The sequence below is a fragment of the Hemiscyllium ocellatum genome (genome assembly GCF_020745735.1).
Source record: "Hemiscyllium ocellatum isolate sHemOce1 chromosome 27 unlocalized genomic scaffold, sHemOce1.pat.X.cur. SUPER_27_unloc_11, whole genome shotgun sequence".
Classification (NCBI taxonomy): domain Eukaryota; kingdom Metazoa; phylum Chordata; class Chondrichthyes; order Orectolobiformes; family Hemiscylliidae; genus Hemiscyllium; species Hemiscyllium ocellatum.
The window spans coordinates 129,490-142,325 of NW_026867478.1; the positions used below are offsets into that span (position 1 = coordinate 129,490).

The following is a 12,836-nucleotide window of genomic DNA, read 5'->3' on the forward strand; positions in this document are numbered from 1 at the left end:
CCTGGATTCACTCCAGTTGCTACAAGTGAGCCTGCTCCGCAATCATGAAGACCATGGCTGATCTATCCATCGTCTCATCTCCTCCTCCCTGCACCATCACAAGGAACCCCTTAATTCCACTGCCAGGCAAAAACCCACCTAACTGGGTCTTGAATGTACTTAATGAAGCTACCCCTATTGCTTCCTTTCGCCAGAGTATTCCATAGATTTTGATGAAGGCCTTTTGTCCAAAATATCGATCTTCCTGCTCCTCGGATGATGCCTGACTTGCTGTGCTTTTCCAGCACCACTAATCTAGACTATTCCATAGATTCACGACCCTCTGGGAAAAGCAGTTAAGCTACTCCCTCTAACCTGGAGGCCTAGTCTCTCTTACCAGCAGAAATTACCGGACAGGGTAGGGCTTCATCCCCACAGTGCAATGACATTGGGAAGATGATGTTTCCATTGGTAGGAGAGACTAGGACCAGAGGGCACAGCTTTAAGAATAAAGGGAAGACCTTTAGGAACAGAAATAAGTGATGCTGCCTTTTCTGCTGATAGCGAGGAGCATAGATAATGTGTTGGTGACACCAGCAGGCAGGTGCGCTGTTGTTCACACCAAGGAGCAGACACAATATGCTCTGCGGCAATGCTGGTGTTATTGACAGATGTTAAGGATTCAAATACTGAGAGGAGAAATAAAGGGTAGAGCCACAGTTCTTTTTCCCCCATGTGGCCCAACATTTTATAGCTTTTGCATTTTGTCTGGCTACTCACTTTTTTTTGAAAATGTCTTTTCGTCAGTGTAGGGGTGAGGTTCACAACTAGAGGGCATAGGTTTAGGGTGAGAGCAGAAAGATATTAAAGGTACCCATGGGGCAACTTTTCCATGCAGAGGGTGGTGCATGTATGAAATGAACTGCCAGAGGAAATAATGGAAGCCAGTATAATTGCAGCATTTAAAACACATCTGAATGGGTACATGAATAGGAAGGGATTAGTGGGATATGAGCTAAGTGTTGGCAAATGGGACTAGATTAATTTAGGATATCTGGTTGGCTTGGACCAAATGGGTCTGTTTCTGTGCTGTACATCTCTATGACTCTAAATAAAAAGTATATTCTTCCAAATAACAAACCAAATCCATGTTAACAAGGCTGAGTGCAGCATATGCTTTACTAACCATTTTCAACAGGTCCTGCCCCTTGAATGACTAAGGAACATATACATGCTGGTGCATAATCTCTTTCACTAGTATTTACACACTACCCTCAGCAATTGCACAAGTAACAACAAAGGGTAAACAGCACAAGGATTAAAACAAACAGTGAGGGGTAAACAGCACAAGCGCCAGTAAAAGCAGATGGAAAGTGAGTGTAAAATGTGACTATGACAGGACAGGCCCCACATTCCTTCCCCTCCGTCCCCCCAACAACCTGCCTCACCTTTCACCTCCCGGGCCCAGTACCTTCCAGGTGGCCCCATAGTTGACACAGGGGCCGCCCCACGACCAGTAGAACTCCACCACCCAGGCGGCCGACCAGTTCCCAAACAGGCCCTTAACCCCATCCGCCTCCAGAACGGTCACCGGCTCCTGCCTGCTGTACAGCCGGCCGGTGTGGCCGTGACACAGCAGCTGCGCCAGGAAGGCGGCGGTGACCAGTGTCTGCCCCGGGCCGCACGGCGCCATTTTCCTAACGGCCGCCGCTTCCCCGCTCGAGCGACTTCTCCTCCCAACCGCCTTCACCCCCGCGTGACGTCTGCACGGGGGGATGGGCGGGGCCGGGGGAGCCTCACCGTCACCAAGCAACAGCCACCTCGCGCTACAACTGCTCATTCACAAAAACAAACTCTCCTGTCTCGCTCTGCAGCTGCAGGGGGGACACTGCCACGTTTCGAGGAGCCCTGTCTACATTGGGAAAGCTCACGGCTCCATTTAAACAGATATTCCGACATCTAACGGAACGGCCTCATATCTAAAGGGGGCAATCTGCATTTTAAAGGGACATGGACATTTTAACGGGTATTTCCGCAAATACAGGGATGTAAATGGACGAGATTACATTTCAAAGGGATGTGGCACATTCAAAGGGATGTCTTAATATGTAAAGTGACGCAGTTATATCTAAATGAATCTACATTTCGAAGAGACGTTACTCTATTTATAAGTAGAGACAATAGGTGTGAATTCTCTCTGTGTTCCAATGTTGAGTCAAACTGACATTTTTCTTAGAAAAACTCTGCATTTAAATTACATTCTTGAGAAGGTAATTTATAGATTAGAGTGTCGGTTAGGGAGAATTGGCCGTGCTAAGTTACCCATAGTGACCAGGAATATACAGGTTAGGGTGGATTGGCCATGGAAAATACGGCGTAAGGGGTTGGATATAGGTGGGATACTGTTCAGAGGGCCAGAGTGAAATAGATGGGCTGAATGGTCCACTTCCACATTGTCGGGATTCTGTGACCCTCCCCACAAAGGAGCATTTTATCTGCATCTATCCTGTCAAGCCCCTTTCAGAATTTGACTGGTTTCAATATAGGTATACAGCACAGAAACAGACACTTCGGTCTAATTCGTCCATGCCGACCAGGATTCCAAACTGAACCAGTCCTACTTGCCTGCATTTGGCTCATATCCCTCTAAACCTTTCTATTCATGTACCCATCCAAATGCTGTTTCAATGTTGTCACTGTACCTGCATCGACCACATCCTCAGCAAGTTCATTCCACATGCAAATCACCCTCTTTCAAAATGTTGCCCCTCCGGTTCCTTTTAAATCTCTCTCCTCACATTAAAAAAAAAGTCCCCCGAGTTTTGAGTTTTCCTACGCTAAACAAGAGCCATTTGCTATTCACTTGCCTCCACTCCTCATGAATTTATCAATCTCAATGAGGTCACCCCCAACTTCCTGTGCTCCAGTGAATAAAGTCTCCTTATAATTCAACCCTCCAGTCCTTACAACATCCTGGTAAATCTTTATTAAACCCTCTCTAATAGTATTCTCCTATTACAAGGCCACCAGAACTGTACTCAGTACTCTGAAAGTGACCTCACCAACATCCTGTACAACCTCAACATGATGTCCCAATCCCTATACTCATTGGTGTGAACAATGAAGGGAATGTTGCGAAATGCCGCCTTAACCACCCTGTCGAGCAGTGATGCAACTTCCACAGAACTATGTACCTGAACACCACGACCCCCCACCTCCCCCATGTCTGTCTGTTCTCTAACACGATTCATGGCCCGATCATTATCTGTACAAGTCCTTGTTTTAGCAAAAATGCAACCCCTTGCTTTGATTAAGCATCTCTCTCACACATATACTCTATCTCAGACAGACAGACACACACACACACCCCTCAACACACTCTCACACTCGCAGCCTCATACTCCATCACACTTCCCTTTCCCAAGCATGCACACGCACACTTCTGCGCACACTCACACACAAACTCACATGCACACTCTCTCATGCACTCACACACACACGACTCTTTGGGGTGAATTTGTATTGGCAGAATTATATTTGCAGATACATTCAATTTTGTTCAAAAAGCGCACAATCTGCAGGCAGTCAATGCATCTAATATTTTACAAATTCCGACTTTGGAAACAAAACCAGTCTGATTCAAGGTTGGAATACTGACAGGTTCAAATCTCACACCTTTAATGCATTGTCTGAGCGGAGATGTCTTTTTTTTTATAAAACCTTAAGTCAACTCAAGAACATTGTTACATATTAATGAACCAAAGCCCGCACCCATTCTAAGAGATGAAGACTATCTAAGTTTGTTCAATATATTCTATTAATTGCATGACATTTGATATTTTGATATAAGTTCTGTATCTTATGATGCTGTTCCATGAGGCTTATGTGTTGATGAGGCAAGATGGTACAGATGAAGCGATAGAGAATTACAGATCACCGAGGAAGGATTGAAAGAGAGGGTTAAGAAGAGCAAAGAGAGGACACGAGCAATCTTTAGCAAATAGAATAAAGGAGAACCCGAAAGCTTTCTATAGGTATGTGAGGAATAAAAGGATGATTAGGGTAGGAATAGGGCCAGTCAAAGACAGAAGTGGGAAGTGGAGTGTGGACCCTGTAGAGATCAGAGGTGCTAAATGAACATTTCTCATCGGTGTTCACTCAGGAAAAGAATGAGGTACGAGATATTAGACTCGAAAGGATCAAGGTTAGTTACGCACAGGTGTTATCAATTCGAGAAGGAGTGAAAGTAGACAAGTCCCCTGGGCTGGATGGGATATATCCGAGGATTCTCTGGGAAGCTAGGGAGGAGATAGCAGAGCCTTTGGCTTTGATATTTGAGTCGTCATTATCGACGGATTTAGTATCTGAGGACTGGAGGATTGCAAATGTTGTGCCCTTATTCAAGAGAGGGCATAACTACAAATTGAGGGGTGATAGCTTTAAGACAGATGTCAGAGGTAAGTTCTTTACACAGAGAGTGGTAAGGGCGTGGAATGCCCTACCTGCTAAGGTAGTCAACTCAGCCTCATTAGGGAGATTTAAACAATCCTTAGATAAGCGCATGGATGATTTTGGGATAGTGTCGGGGAATGAGCTGAGAATAGCTCACAGGTCGGCGCAACATCGAGGGCCGAAGGGCCTGTTCTGCGCTGGATTGTTCTATGTTCTAAACTTAGTACAGGAGGCTGAAAGAAATGAGCAGCTTTAAAACAAAAACCTCTTGGAGCTCAAAGCTTTCAATGAGAGTCTGAGCCAGGGGGTAAGTTCAGGTAACCTTTATTGCAACCCAACTTTCTTACAGCTTCAGATCCCTCCCAGCAAAAAGACAAAGAAAAAGTAGTTGCTTTTTGAACAGCTCAAGGTGAAAGTGCACACACCACACCTCCCCTGTCCCTAACCCCCGCCCCTCACTGTCTTTACTATTGATCAGCACCAAGTTGTCCCTTTGTAACTGGATCCTTAGTACAGCCGTAACCCGGAGGAAGTATTGCCTCACTCAGCAATTTCAACCCATACCCTTTCTCCAAGTAAGTTTCTCCCCGCTCCTTTGCCAGTGGGGGGAGGGCAGTGTAGAGTCAACCAGACTGCTGTGGGTCTGGAGTCACGTGTAGGCCAGACCGGGTAAAGGATGCAGCTGGAACGATTGAGTGTATTCTTTCCCACAATGGCAGTTCCCTTCCCTAACAAGGGAGAGAGTGAATCAGATGGGGGTTTTCTACCCCCGCACCACCCCCTCCCTGAAACGGTCTCATTGTTAGATTCCGAACTCCACATTTCTGACCGAATACCAATTCTGCCATCTGTCATGGGGGGATTCAAACCCGGGAGTCCCCGGAACCGGGTTGATAGTCCAATCGATAATGGTACTCGACCGTCACTCCTTCAATCCCCCTGCGAAGGCACGTGAACTCGCTGGTGGCTCCGCAGGTTGGAGGAGTAGGTGAAGCCCTTCCCGCACTGAGAGCAGGTGTACGGTCTCTCCCCAGTGTGGACACTGTTAGGACGGGGGTCCCGTCCTTGCGTGTTCGTTTAGGAGGAGAGACCACAGACGCTCAATTGATTGGCTCAAGCAGGCTTTATTGCAGAATCGTAGCTGATACAGTGAATCACCATGCATTCACTGGAGAAGGCGCACATTCTGCCTTCGAGTAAAAAATGAGGTCTGCAGATGTTGGAGATCACAGCTGCAAATGTGTTGCTGGTCAAAGCACAGCAGGTTAGGCAGCATCTCAGGAATAGAGAATTGCCTTCCCCCTACAAAATCGCCCTTGATATACTTTTCTAAGCAAAGCTACGTGATCTCTCGCATACAAAGCGTTTCTTGTGACAGGGCCCATTTGGCCTTGGCAGCTATCCACAAGACGGTCTCAGTCTCGTAAACAACAGTCCAGCCGCCTGTTATTGAGCTCGTTTGGCCTCGGCAGCTGCGCTGAGCAGAGCCTGTTATTGAGCTCACTCGGCCTTGGAGTGGACGGTTTCAGTCTTGTAAACAGCAGCCCAGCTGCACAGGCAGTTTCGGTCAGCAGTCCAAACAACAGCTTCGCAGCGCCCCCCGATTCCCCAAGCAACAACTACAGTTCTACCCTCCCGAGACCTATATTCATCCCAACACCTCCCAGGATTAAACAAGTCCCGCAGATTCTGCAGATCACTTTATTGGTCAGAGCACTGAGTATAGGGGTTGGGGTCTGGACAGGACGTTGCTTAGGCCACTTTTGGAATACACAGGAACCTTGATTATCCAAAGGACACATGCAGGGTGTATTTCAGTCGCTTGACGATTAGATCCCTTACAGCGTGGAAACAGGCCCAACCAGTCCACACTGACCCTCCGAAGAGTAACCCACCCAGACCCATTTCCCTCTGACCAATGTACCTAACACTACGGGCAATTTAGCATGGCCAATTCACCCTGACCTGCACATCTTTGGACTGTGGGACGGAACCGGAGCACTAGGAGGAAACCCACGCAGACGCGGGGAGAATGTGCAAACTCCACACAGTCTGTCGCCTGAGGCAGGAATGAAACCTGGGTCCCTGGTACTGTGAGGCAGCAGCGCTAACCACTGAGCCACCGTGCTGGTTCATCTAATTCTGGATAATCGAAGTTCCTTTGTATTATGTGCACTTCTGGTCTATCGGAAGGATGTTGCAAAACTTGAAAGGGTTCAGAAAGATTGACAAGGATGTTGCCAGGGTTGGAGGGTTTGAGCTACAGGGAGAGGCTGAACAGGCTGGGGTTGTCTTCCCTGGAACGTCGGAGGCTGAGGGTTGACTTTAAGAGAGGTTTATAAAATCATGAGGGGCATGGATAGGGATAGACAAAGTCTTTTGCCAGAACTAGAGGGCATAGGTTTAGGGTGAGAGGGGAAAGATTTAAAAAGGGTCCTAAGGGGCAACATTTTTCACACAGAGGGTGGTGTGTGCGCGTGTGGAATGAGCTGCCAGAGGAAGTGGTGGAGGCTGGTACAATTGCAACATTTAAAAGGCATCCACTTGGGTATCTGTGTAAGGAGGGGTTTGGAGGGATAGGGCCAATTGCTGGCAAATGGGACTTGATTAGTTGAGGATATGGAGGAGTTGGAGCGAAGGGTCTGTTTCTGTGTTGTACATCTCTACTTCAGGAGGAAATGCGCAGTCGCAGGCTCGCAGAGCCACTGGATGCCAAGGGGATGAGAGCACAGCAACTGCAGTGACCCTCCCCCATCCCACCCAGGGTTCAGCCCTGGGCGGTGACTCACAGCGGCTGGCCCCGTCACTTGTGCCCCCGCTGGTGCCGCAGCAGGTGGTGGGAGTGAGAGAAGCCCCTCCCGCAGACAGGGCAGGTGAAGGGCCGCTCCCCGGTGTGAAGCCGCTGGTGCTGCAGCAGGTTGGACGACTGGGTAAAGCTCTTGTCGCAGACTGAGCAGCTGAACGGCCTCTCCCCGGTGTGGACCCGCTGGTGGGTTAGCAGGTTGGACGAGCGGGTGAAGCCCTTGCCGCAGACAGAGCAGGTGAAGGGCCGCTCGCTGGTGTGGAGCCGCTGGTGGGTCAGCAGGTTGGACGAGCGAGAGAAGCTCTTGCCGCAGACGGAGCAGGTGAAGGGCCGCTCCCCAGTGTGAAGCCGCTGGTGCTGCAGCAGGGTGGACGAGCGGGTGAAGTTCTTGCCGCAGACGGAGCAGCTGAACGGCTGCTCCCCGGTGTGGACCCGCTGGTGGGTTAGCAGGTCGGACGAGCGGGTGAAGCCCTTGCCGCAGACCGAGCATCTGAACGGCCGCTCCCCGGTGTGGACCCGCTGGTGGGTTAGCAGGTCGGACGAGCGGGTGAAGCCCTTGCCGCAGACGGAGCAGGTGAAGGGCCACTCCCCGGTGTGGACCTGCTGGTGGGTCAGCAGGTGGGAGGAGTCGGTGAAGCCCTTGCCGCAGACGGAGCAGGTGAAGGGCCGCTCCCTGGTGTGGACCCGCCGGTGGGTCAGCAGGGTGGACGACTGGGTGAAGCACTTGCCACAGACGGAGCAGGTGAAGGGCCTCTCCCCGGTGTGGAAACGCTGGTGGGTCAGCAGGATAGACAGCTGGGTGAAGCCCTTGCCGCACACCGAGCAGCTGAACGGCCTCTCCCCAGTGTGGACACGGCGGTGGATCTCCAGCATGGAGGGGTAGCGGAATCCTTTCCCGCAATCCCCACACTTCCACGGTTTCTCCATGGCGCGCGGAATGCCTCCTGAGACCTCCTTTCCCCACAGTGGGCAAACTGGCTCAGGCACGTGCCCCTGTGGTTCAGGTAAAGACGATACTTTAAGAGCCTACTGAAGCAGACAAAAACGTTCAAAGAATTTGCCTCTTCTGGACTGAAAGAGGGACGTCTCTCCTGTCCCACGAATCAAGGGGCTCCGTCAGACCTTCACATGGTACTCCGTTGGGGAGCTCTACCTGCAAAGCTGCTCTTCTCATATCCTGTGAAAAGGGGATTACAAAAGTCATTGCTGCCTGCACATGACAGGAATTCAGAACAGATCATTCTAGTTTCTGTAGAACTTACCTAAAAAAAATCAAGTTACAATATGCAGATGCCAGTGTTGGGCTGGGGTGTACAAAGGTAAAAAAAATCACACATCACTAGGTTGTAGTCCATTAGATTTGTTTAGAAGTTCGAGCTTTCAGAGCTCTGCACCTTCATCAGGTAGCTAGTAAAACCTCCAGGCGAAAAAGACAGCAGATGCTGGAGATCAGAGTGGTGCTGGAAAAGCACAGCAGGTCAGGCAGTACCCGAGGAGCAGGGAAAAAAAAATCGACGTTTCGGGCAAAAGCTCTTCATCAGGAATGAGGAAAGAATGAGGACACTTTCCTCATTCCTGAAGAAGGGCTTATGCCCGAAACGTCAAATCTCCTGTTCCTCGGATGCTGCCTGACCTGCTGAGCTTTTCCAGCAACACATTTCCAGCTCTGATCTCCAGCATCTGCAGACCTCATTTTCTCCTATAACCTAGAGTTGTGTGATTTTTAACTTTAAAAAGTGATGCAAATCTCCACCACACACACACACACACACACACACACACACACACACACACACACACACACACACACACACACTTTTCTTCAATTCTCACTCTGCTGTTTCTGATATTACCCATCCCCCAGTATTGTCCAGAAAGGGACTTATTACCTAAAAAAGCTGTAAATCTCCATCCCACACACTCTTTAACTTTTGCTGTACCTGATATCCCACCTCCCCCCATGCTCCAGCAGGGTCTGACTGATGCTCATTGACTGAGCCACACTCACCTCTTCCTGGACACAGGGACCCTCCAGACCAACTCAACATCAGCTCCCCTTAACCCCCCCGCAACGGCGCATGTGCAGGAGCAACCGGTCACGTGAATGGAGGGACCGCCGTCGTCACAGAGGCCGCGCGTTTCCCATTGGTCCACCGCGCCGTGCGTCACGCGGCGGCACTGGCCTTTGTGAGGCCCACGCGACCTCTCTCCTCCACTACCCTCACGTGCCCCTCCCTTAACCGTGACACGGGGAGGCATGACCAATGGGAAGCTTTGGAGGACCGGAAGGAAGGCTGGTCCTCCTACCAATCAAAGCATCCCCTCATTGTCTGAATGCGGAAGTTGGATCATGAGCTCCTGCTGCTCTCTCTCTCTCCCTCTGAATGAAGATTGAGTGTTACCCCAGACTGCACCAACCTCTGTGAGTACAGCACCCTCTCTTCTCACCCCTCCTATTCCATTTCTTTTCTCATTTTCGGATTAAACTGTTGGTTTGTAGGAAGTGAAGTGAAAGGAGGTGAACTCAGGAAAGGTGCATATGCTGGATGCATTGGTCTAGATCTCTGTCTCTGCGTCCCTCTCGTGTCCTTCATCAGGAATTGTGGAGGGGTGGAAAGGGTGCTGAGAGATAAATAGGAAGGTGGGAGTGGGGCTGGGGGTAAGGTAGATGCAGGTTGGTGGGGGGAGGGTGATGGCGACAGGGTGGAGCAGATTGGTGGGAAGGAAGATGGACAGGTGAGACAGTTCAAGAGGGTGGTGCTGAGTTGGAGGGTTGGAGCTGGGGTGGGAGGGGGGAGGGAATGTGAGGAAACTGGTGAAATCGATGTTGATGCCATGTGGTTGCAGGGTCCTAGGCCACCTGATACCTGGAGGAAGAATGCCTCTGCATTGGGACCCTCCAACCATACAGGATCAATATTGATTTCACCAGTTTCCTCATTTCCCACCCGCTCAATCCCAGATACAACCCTCGAACTGCTCTTTTGAAGTGTCCCACCTGTCCATCTGCCTTCCCATCTATCTGCTCCACCCTCCTCTCTGACCTGTCACCTCCTTCCCCCGCTTTCATCTACCCATAGCATTCTCAGCTCCCTTCCCCCAGTCCCAGCTCCCTCCCATTTATCTCTCAGTCCCTTTGGGCCCACCCCACATTCCTAATCAAGGGGTTATGCCCAAAACATCAAACCTCCTGCTCCTCCGATGCTGGCTGACCTGCTGTACTCTTGCAGCACCACACATTTTGGTGCTTATTTGTCTGGATGTTCTGATGTGACCCCTTCGCAGATGTGAAGTCACATTCGAGATAAACACCTTCATGGAATGTGGGCTTTTTTTTTTGGCAAGGCCAACAATGTTTTCGTCCCTAACTGCCCTTCAGACAAGCGGATTGCCAGACTTTAGGGGGCATTTTAAAAGTCAAGCACGTGAGCCATCATATGCAGGCAGCACCAAGTTAATGCTAGCGGGTTTCCTTCCCTGAAGAGCATTATTGAATCAAATGGGTTTTCAGAAAAGTTTCATTCTCTCAATGACTGAGACTAGTTTTCAATTCAGATTTTAAAAAAATAAATTTAAATTCCCCAATGTTTGTTTTTACTGGTATTTGGACCCATGAGCCCAGATTATTTGCCTGGGGCCTCTGGATTGCTGGTCCAGTGTTGTTGTTATAACATCACTGACTCACCTGGACAGCATTGAGAGTCATACAGATGTATAGCACACAAAGAGACCCTATGTGCAACTGGTGCATGCCGAGCACATAGCCAAAATTGATCTAGTCCGATGTGCCAGCACGTCCCTCCAAACCCTTCCCATTCATATTCCCATCCAGATGCCTTTTAAATGTTGCAATTGTCCCAGCCTCCACCACTTCCTCTGGCAGCTCATTCCATACACTCACCACCCTCTGACTGACAAAGTTGCCCCTTAGGTCCTTTTTATGTCTTTTCCCCTCTCACCTCTAGTTCTGGACTCTCCCACCCCAGGGAAAAGACCTTGTCTATTCACCCTATCCATGCCCCTCATCATTTTATAAACCTCAATAAGGTCACCCCTCAGCCTCCGATGCTCCAGGGAAAACAGCCCCAGCTTATTTAGCCACTCCCTGTAGCTCAAACCCTGGCAACATCTTTGTAAACATTTTCTGAGCCCTTTCAAGTTTCGTTTAACTGAACAGTAAAAGTCATACTGGACAGGGATATATCAGTGTTACTATGCAATATGTATTTATTTACGGCTGTATAAATTTGATTTATAATTTATTTCTAGTTATATCATAGTGTTGTAGCCATGTTATGTATTCCAAGTTTTGGAGAAGATTTGTAGCTTGGCTGCTCGTTGTTGTGGTTCTGTTTGCCGAGCTGGGTATTTGTGTTGCAGACGTTTCGTCCCCTGTCTAGGTGACATCCTCAGTGCTTGGGAGTCTCCTGTGAAGCACTTCTGTGTTGTTTCCTCCGGCATTTACAGTGGTTTGTCTCTGCCGCTTCCGATTGTCAGTTCCAGCTGTCCGCTGCAGTGGCCGGTATAGTGGGTCCAGGTCGAAGTGTTTATTGATTGAATCTGTGGATGAGTGCCATGCCTCTAGGAATTCCCTGGCTGTTCTCTGTTTGGCTTGTCCTGTAATAGTAGTGTTATGGATGCGGATCATTAGCTGTCTTCCTGTTTGTCCTATGTAGTGTTTTGTGCAGTCCTTATTGTGTACAAAATCCCATGCAAGGCCTGCACAAAACACTACATAGGACAAACAGGAAGACAGCTAACGATCCGCATCCATGAATACCAACTAGCCACGAAACGACACGACCAGCTATCCTTGGTAGCCATACACGCAGATGACAAGCAACATGAATTCGACTGGGATAATTCGACTGACAACCGGAAGCGGGCAGAGACAAACCAGTATAAATGCCGGAGGAAAGATCACAGAAGCGCTTCACAGGAGGCTCCCAAGCACTGAGGATGTCACCTAGACAGGGGACGAAACGTCTGCAACACAAATTCGCAGCTCGACGAACAGAACCACAACATGTCATGTATTTCCAGTCATACCCATTACAGGACAGGAGAATACTGGGCTCAATGCTGACTCTGTGGATGAATCTAGTCAGACTCATTCCTCTCTATATCCACAGAGTCCTGTAAGTGTATTCCTCTATAGGGTCCCTCCAGTCTCACTTGGGTATTGATCGACTCCACTACAGTCATCCTCAGAGCGAGCATGTTCTAGGTCTTGTTACCAAAGCAAAGTTCTTGCTCTGATTCTCTTTCCCCTCCCCCCCACATCTTGGTCTGTCAATATGGTAGAGAGAGAGGGCGGGGGGGCAGATAACTAGGTTAGCAAACTGCATGAGGGTGGCATGATGGTTCAGTAGGTAGCACCGATGCCTCAGTGCCAGGGACCAGGGTTCAATTCCAGCCTCGGGCAACTCTGTGTGGGTTTCCCCTGAGTGCTCCGGTTTCCTCCCACAGTCCAACCTTGTGCAGGTGAGGGTGGGTTGGCCGTGCTAAATTGCCCAGAGTGTTCAGGGATGTGTAGCTTAGGTGCACATGTCAGGGGTAAATATAGGGGAATGGGTCTGGGTGGGATACTCATCACAGGGTC

The 12,836-nt window shown here is 49.5% G+C and overlaps 1 pseudogene; it reads right to left on the reverse strand.

The window, feature by feature from the left end:
* LOC132807247 (zinc finger protein 721-like) overlaps positions 1 to 12,836 on the reverse strand; it is a 145,380-nt pseudogene that overhangs the window by 105,722 nt on the left and 26,822 nt on the right.